Source organism: Phascolarctos cinereus, unplaced genomic scaffold, assembly GCF_003287225.1.
Source record: "Phascolarctos cinereus isolate Bilbo 61053 unplaced genomic scaffold, phaCin_HiC Scaffold_7;HRSCAF=346, whole genome shotgun sequence".
Classification (NCBI taxonomy): domain Eukaryota; kingdom Metazoa; phylum Chordata; class Mammalia; order Diprotodontia; family Phascolarctidae; genus Phascolarctos; species Phascolarctos cinereus.
In genome coordinates, this window is record NW_027556180.1 from 15,295,521 (window position 1) to 15,304,213 (window position 8,693).

The 8,693-nt window shown below is 34.9% G+C and overlaps 1 pseudogene; it reads right to left on the minus strand.

Moving 5' to 3' along the window:
• Nucleotides 1-5,874: 5,874 nt before the first annotated feature.
• On the minus strand, nucleotides 5,875-6,916 carry LOC110210209 (glycerophosphodiester phosphodiesterase 1-like; annotated as a pseudogene).
• Nucleotides 6,917-8,693: the final 1,777 nt, after the last annotated feature.

Consider the following 8,693-nt stretch of genomic DNA (forward strand, 5'->3'; position numbering starts at 1 on the left):
TCCAAATTGCTCTCCAGAAGGATTGGATCAGTCCACGACTCCACCAACAATGCATTAGTGCTCCAATTTTCCCACATTCTCTCCAACATTTATCATTTTCCTTTTCTGCCATATTAGCCAATCTGATAGGTGTGAGGTAGTACCTCAGAGCTGTTTTAATTTGCATTTTTCTAATCAAAAGTGATTTAAACACTTCTTCATATGCCTATAGACAGCTTTGATTTCTCGATCTGAAAACTGCCTGGCCATACCCTTTGGCCATTTATCAATTGAGGAATTACTTGTATTCTTATAAATTTAACCCAGTTCTCTATATATTTGAGAAATGAAGCCTTTATCAGAAACACTTCCTGTAAAGATTATTTCCCAGCTTTTTGCTTTCCTTCTAATCTTGGTTGCATTGCTTTTCTTTCTACAAAAGCTCTTTATTTAAACATAATCAAAATGTTCTATTTTACATTTTTTGATGCTCTCTATCTCTTGTTCCTTCATGAATTCTTCCCTTCTCCATAGATCTGACAGGTACACTGTTCCTCTCTCTTCTAATGTGCTCATGCTGTTGTCACCTTTTATTTCTAAACCATTCACCCATTTTGACCTCATCTTGCATATGCTGTGAAATGCTGGTCTATACCTAGTTTGTGTTCAGTTGTTTTCCAGTTTTCCCAGCAGTTTTTGTCAAATAGTGAGTTCTTATTCCAAAGGCTGGGGTTTTGGGGTTAATCAAACATTAAGTTACTATGGTCATTGACTATTTTATCTTGTGTACTTAATCTGTTCTACTAATCTACCGCTCTATTTCTCAGCAAGCACCAGATAGTTTTGAGGATTACCACTTTATAATATAGATTGAGATTCGGTATTGCCAGGCTACCTTCCTTTGTATTTTTTTTTCCATTAATTCCCTTGATATTCTTGATCTTTTGTTCCTCAGGATGAATTTTTTTGTTCTTTTTTTCTAGCTCTATCAAATAATTTTTGGATAGTTTGATTGGTAAGGCACTGAATAAGTCAATTAGTTCAGGCAGAATTGCCATTTTTATTATATGGGCTCAGCCTACTCATGATCAATTAATACTTTTTCCAATTGTTTAGATCTGACTTTATTTGTGTTAAAAGTGTTTTGTAATTGTGTTTATATAGTTCCTGGGTTTGTCTTGGCAAGTAGGTTCCCAAATATTTTATATTGTTTACACTTATTTTATTTTATTTTTATTAATTTATTTTAAACTTAAATACAAAAACAAATATACAATAAGAAAAGAAAAAAGAAAAATATTATAAACTTAAATATTTAAATTTAAATACAAAACAAGAAAAATATATTGCTATGTACACAGCAGAATATAAAAGATTTAAAATATACAGCCATAAATTTCCATTTCAAGAATGCCTATATAATAAATACTATGCATTGTGTTCAGAGCTATCTCTTTTTTTTTTTGCTTCCTTGTAAGTTTTCTTTTGTTCTCTGCTGTGTACTTTTTACTTTGTTCTTTTCCCTCCTTCCTCCTTCCCCCTGCTTCCAAAAAGGTACAATTAAGTATAGAGATATGTACGTCTGTATGCATGTGTGTATATACACATACATATACATGCACACATATGCATATATACACATGCATATGTATACTTATACACATACATATACTTAGATATCTATAATAGACATATACATTTTTATGCATCTATGTAATACTGTCTTACTTATCTGTCCTATTTCTCTGAGAGTGGATAACCTTTTCTTTCATAAGTCTGAGTCTTTCCATATTCCACCAGTTTGTCATTTCCTATACCACAGCATTATTCTGTCTTTGTACTGTCTACTTATTTTAAAAAGTCTATAACAATATGATTAATATGGCTGACATATAAGGTAGTTTCCCTATTTTTCTCTTATGATTAAATCTATTTTAGTTTTAATTTTATTTAAGATCATGATTACTACCCCTGCTTTTTTTCTAATAAATTCTACTCCTGATCTTTATTTTATGTTTCTATGTATCTCTTATTTCCTATACCTCCTGACTCCTTTTTCTTTACTTTTACCCACTACCTTGCCCTCCTAATACTTAATCTATTTCCCCCTCCAAGGATCCCTCTCATCCTCTCATTCCTGTTATTACAAACACCCTTCTATTTCCCCCCCTTATCCTATTTCCTCACCCTCCGTCTAAAAATTCTTCCTTATCCTTCCCCTATTCCCTTAATGTTTTATTTCTTTCAAATTTAGAAGACTTTTATACTTTTCTAGATATATATGTATTGTTTCCTCTTTAACCTATTCTTAATGAAAATAGAGTTCCAGAACTACCAGCCTTCCTCCCCCATCTAATTCCTCTGTGTAAGTCTTCCTCTAACACCTCATTTGTATAAAATAATTACTCTTTTTATTTGTTCCTCAATGGCTTTACTTTTTAAAATCATATCATACTCAGGTCTACTCCAATCTTTCTTACAAACTACCCAATCGCTAAAAACAATTTTAGACATATGTTCTACATTTCCACATATAAAATAAACAGTCTATCCTTATTGAGTTCCTTGTACTTAATCTTTGATACATACCTTACGTTTCTCTTGGATCTTATATGTCAAATCTTCTAGTAAGTTCAATTTTTTCCCCCACAAAATCCTGAAAGTTTGATAACTCATTAAATACCTATTTTTTCCCATTCCAGATTATGCTTAACTTTTCTGGGTATAATATTTTTGACCATAACCTCAGTTCTTTGCTCTTCAATATATAGTCGTCCAACATCTGTGGTCTTTTAGTGTCACCACTGCTAGGTCTTGTGTGATTCTAATTGTGACATCACCATATTTAAATTGTGTTTTTTTTCTTGTTGCTCATGATATTTTATCCCTGAGCTGGGTGTTTCAGAATTTGTCTATAATATTCCTATAGGTTTTCCTTGTAGAATCTCTTTCAAGTGGTGATCGGTTATTTTTTTTTCCTATTTCTACTTTCCCCTCTTGTTCTAATGTTTCAGGACAATTTTCTTTAATTATTTCTTGTATTATTTTTATCAAGAATCTTTTTTTAATAATAGTTTTCAGGCAGTCCAATTGTTCTTAGGTTTTCTCTCTTGATCTGTTCTCCAGATCAGTTGTTTTTCTTATGAGATGTTTCACATTCTCTTCTATTTTTTCATTATTTATATTTTGTTTTATTATTTCTTGATCTCTCGTAAGTTTGCTGGTTTCCCCTTGCCCAATTCTAATTTTCAAAGAGTTATTTTCTTCCTTAAGATTCCAGATCTACTTTTCTAATTAACTTTCTTTTCATAATGTTCTTGTTTTTTCTTGGATTGTTCTTATGTTTTTTTTTAATTTTTTTCCTCAGTCTCTCTCATTTGATTTTTAAAGTCTTTTTAAAGTTCTTCTATGAATTCTTTTTGGGCAAGTGACCATTTAACATTACTCTTTGGAGGTAGGAAAGACTTTTTTTTTTGCTTCAGTATCTTTCTCTGAAGATGAAGCTTGGTCTTCTCTATTCCCACAGTATCTTTCTATGGTTGGTTTCTTTCTCCAGTGTCTCTTCGTGTTTTTTTTTTGTTTGTTTTGTTTTTTGTAACATCTTGTTTTTTGTATTCACTTCTACTCCTAGGATATGGGGGATGGTGCCTCTGGTCTCAGGTCCTCCTTCAGTTCTCCCTAGCTCGGAACTGAAACCAAAAACTCCACCCTCCTGTGAGTGGCCACAGCCAGCAGCATCCCCACCCACTGCTTCTGCACTCACCAGGTATGTGCTAGTTCCTTCTCACCCAGGGCCACCTCTTGGGACCACAGCTGAGTCTGGTGTCCCTTATAAGCAGAGGTTCCCTCAATCTTCGGGGGCTCAGATGCCCAATTCCTTATACTGTTCAGGATTGCTGGGACCTGGGTTACCACCTAACCCAGCTAACTCTGGGGCTTACTGCTTGCTCTTTTAGTGGAACTAGCCTGGACGTGTTTACTCTTCACTGGCTCCAAACATCAGATTCTTCTTCATATCTTTTGTGATTGTCACAGGAAGACCACTGTTCTGCCCCAACTCTTGTTTATTTTTACTGCTCTATGTTCACCTTGAGGCACTATATTATATTGTTCATGGAGAAAGTCTTGGGAGCTTGGAATTTTCTTGCCTACTCTGCCATCTTCTCAGAATCCTCTCCTACAGTTATTTTAAATGAAATTTCTCTTTCTAGTTCTTGCTGCTGGGCTTTGTTGGTCAGATAAAGAAATGCCAATGATTTATGTGGGTTTATCTTATATCCTGAAACTTTGCTAAAATTGCTGATTATTTCAAGTAGTTTTTTAGTTGATTCTCTATGGTTCTCTAAGGATGCTATCATATCATCTGCAAAGAGTGATAGTTTTGTTTCATCATTGCCTATTCTAATTCCTTTGTTTTTTCTCATATTGTAATAACTAACATTTCTAATGCTATATTGAATAATAGTGGTGACAATAAGCATCTTTGCTTCACCTCTGATCTTATTGGGAAGGTTTCTAGGTTATCCCCATTACAGATAATGCTTGCTAATCATTTTAGAATGCTTGCTTATCATTTTAAGAATCACTCCCTTTATTCTTGTGCTCTCTTTTGTTTTTAATAGGAATGGTTGCTGTATTTTGTTAAAAGCCTCTTCACTATTTATTGAGATAATCAGTTGAGGTATTTATTGAAATAATCATATGATTTCTGTTGGTTTTGTTATTAATAAGGTCAATTATGTTGACAGTTTTCAAAATATTGAACCAATCCTTCATTCCTGGTATAACTCCCACTTAGTCATAGTGTATAATATTTGTAATAATTGCTGTTTTCTTTTTTTAAAAAATGCATCCATATTCATTAGGGAAATTGGCCTATAATTTTCTTTCTCTGCTTCAGCTTTTCTTGGTTTAGGTATCAACACCATATTTGTACCATAAAAGGAGTTTGGTAGGACTCCTTATTTCCCTATTTTTCCAAATAGTTTACATAGTATTAGAATTAATTATTCTTTAAATGTTTAGTAGAATTCACTTGTGACCATATCTGTTCCTTGGGATTTTTTCTTAGGGAGTTCATTAATGGCTTGTTCAATTTCTCTTTCTAAGATGGAGTTATGTAGGCATCCTATTTCCTGATTTGTTAATCTGAGTAATTTATATTTTCATAAATATTAATCAATTTCCTCAGATTCTTAGAATTGTTGGCATGCAATTGGGCAAAATATTTCCTAATGGTTACTTTAATTTATTCTTCATTGGTGGTGATTTCACCCTTTTCATTTTTGATACTGAAAACCAAATGGTTTTCTTCTCTTTTTTAAAATCAAATTAACTAATGGCTAATCTATCTTATTGGATTTTTCATAAAACCAGCTCCTAGATTTATTTATTAGCTCAATAGGTTTTTTTTCCAATTTCTTTTTTTTTAATCTTTCTCAAATTGTTAATTACTTAGGGAGCTGTATGTTTATTATACATTTTAACAATTTTATTAGTATGGTTCCCAAATCTGACTTTCATAATATATCGTTCAACATGGCCAAATACAAATAGTGGAAGAGTATGTTAAGTGTGAGAAGTAAGAAAAGTCCACTCCAAGTCAACATGCATTTTGCATACATTTGTAGTCATTTGTTTTTATATGAACAAATTACATGAATCTGTGCTTATGACTACTGAGCCTCTGCATATAACTCAGCTGGGTTAGGGGCAAGCAGTGGCAAACCTCCTCATAGACCCAGTTACCCCAGGTCAAACATGACAAACTCAAGCACACTATGGTATTTGGTACCAACCACACCATTCTGCTCTAATTCAAGTTAAAATGCAATTTCTGACTAATACTTCTGTGAACCACCTGATCCTCAAGAACTCAGGGCTACATCTGAGTATTTAGCTTTCCTTGAATAAGGATAGCACAGATTTCTGAAACCAGAGTCCCTGCAAAAGAAGAGTGATCTCAAAATGAGGGCTACAGTCTACTAACATGCTGTTATATAGTTGGAGTGATGATGGTTTCCACAGAATTTTTTCTCTTCATAGGTATTCACAGTCCAAGCAACAACATGAGTACCTTTAGGGGACCACCTCTTCAAATAGTGTGTAAATACAAAATCCTTCTACATAAGCAAAACTGAAATTCCACAAAGGTACGACAAGATATTATGCAAACTCCAATCTAGGAAAATATCCAACAGCATGTACAAAAGAGAATCAAAGTGAAGTTTCCCATCTCCAAAATAGCTACAGCTCCAAGGTCTAAGGATTAAAGCTATCACAATATTATGGTTTGCCTGCCTCATCTTACAGATAACTTCTGGCATGAAAGAGCAGACAATGCTGATGTTGTATAACTTAGGAAATTCCATATACATATATTTTAGAGCATCAGCAGCCATAGTTGCATGACATAAAAGTAGATTTTGATGTTATGATCTAGGCATTCTACAGTGGCTTCCTTCAGAGTAGGTATTTTTTCACCAGGGAAATTATCCTGCAACCTGTGGTTTGCTGCTGGATTAAGCTTCCTAACATCAGCAAATGTCAAGTCACTTAAACAGCTCCTTCCATCAGTAGTCCTATCTACTGTCTCATCATGCATTAGGATAGGAACCCCAGCTGCCATAGATTCAATGCCTAGGTCCATACCTGTTGCTCCATTCTTAGCTGCTTCCAGAATCGTGGTCAGCGTGTTCCCAGGGACATCATGGCCACCATGGAGGGGTGGCGGTGATGGAAGCAGAGATGCAGCTGCGGGACCTGAGCACGTGCAGGGCTATGCAGTTGGGCACCGGCTCGAAGCTGCAGAAGGGCAGCAGCAGATAGAAGCTGAAGGTGAGAGGCAGGAGTTGAAGGGGCTGTGGGTCAGGATCAGCAGCAGCATGAACAGGAAGGAAGAAAACAACAGTTCCCCCTGCTCCTCCCACAGCCACATGGCTGGGTCAGTTTTGGGGCAGCCTGCAGAACAGTCCCAGAGCCGCCTGCTCCACAAAGAGAGAAATGTGGAGGATCTTTTTTTGTTTTTCAACTTTCAATCTTATTAATCTCCCCTTTGATGTTCAGGATTTCCAATTTGGTGCTCAGTTGGGGATTTTTAATCTGCCCTTTTTCTAGTGTTTAGTTGCATGCCCTATTCATTGATCTGTTCTTTTTCACATTTTTGTTGATATAAGAATTTAGAGAAATAAAGTTTCTCCTAAAGACTGCTTTGCCTGCATTCTGCAAATTTTGGTATGCTGTCTCATTTCTGTAATTCTCTTTGATTAAATTAATTGTTTGTATGATTTGTTCTTTGACCCACTTCTTTTGGATTAGATTGTTTAGTTTCCAGTTAATTTTAATTTATCTTTCTACCATCCTTTGAATATAATTTTTATTGCATTATGATCTGAAAATAATATATTTAATATTTCTGTCATTCTAAATTTTGAGGTTTTTATGCCCTAACACATGGTCAGTTTTTGTGTAGGTGCCATACGCTGCTGAGAAAAAGATATATTTCTTCTGTTCACATTCAGTTGTCTCCAAAGGTCTGCCACATCTAAGTTTTCTAACATTCTACTTACCTCCTTGGTTTCTTTGTTTATTTTTCAGTTGGATTTATTAAGTTCTGAGAGTGGACAGTTGAGGTCCCCCACTAGCACAGTTTTGCTATTTCTTCTTGTAACTAACTTAATTTCTCCTTTAAGAATATGGATGCTATGCCAATTGGTGAATATTTGTTTAGTATTGATATTACTTCATTGTCTGTGACACTTTTTAGCAAGATGTAGGATTTCCCCCCCCCTTATATCTTTTAATTAGATCTATTTTTGCTTTTACTTTGTCTGAGATCAGGAGTGCTATACCTGCTTTTTTTTTTTTTAATTTCAGCTGAAGCATAATAGATTTTGCTACAGCTCCTTACCTTTACTCTGTGTGTGTCTCTCTGTTTCAAGTGTGTTTCTTGTAAACAACATATTGTGGGATTGTGATTTTTGATCCACTCTGCTATCTGCTTCTGTTTTATGGGGGAGTTTATCCTATTCCCATTCAGTTATGATTTTTTCCGCCTGTTTGTCCTCTCTGTCCTTTCACCCTTTCCTTTCTCAGCAGTGTTTTGTTTCTGCATACCACCTCTCCCTATGTGCCCTCCCTTCTGTCAATATCCCTACACACCTTTACTTAATCTCTGCTCCTCCTGCTTCCCTGTTGGGTAAATTAGATTTCTATATTCAACTGATTGTGTATATTATTACCTCTGTGAGCCAACGGTGATAAGAGTAAGGCTCAAGTAATGCCTATCACCCACCCTCCCATCTTATCTTCCTACTTCAATAGGTCTTTCTCACCTCTTCATATGAAATAATTTACACCATTGTCCCTCTTCCCTCCTTGGACACCCCTTGTGCTCCTCTTTCTCATCTCTTAACTTTTTATGTCATTCCCTAACATTCACCTTATATTCGTACCCTCTGTGTATATTCCTTCTAACTGTGCTATTAGTGATACAACTTTTAAGAATTACAAGTGTCATCTTCCCATGTGATGATATAAAGAGTTTAACTCTGTTAAATCCCTTATGTTTTCTTTTCCCTCTTTACCTGTTTATGCTTCTCTCAGGTCTTAATATTGGAGAGCAAATTTTTGGTTTAATTCCATTCTTCTTATGAAAACTTGAAATTCTTCTGTTTCATTGAATGACCATTTCCTCCCTTAATGTATTATGCTTA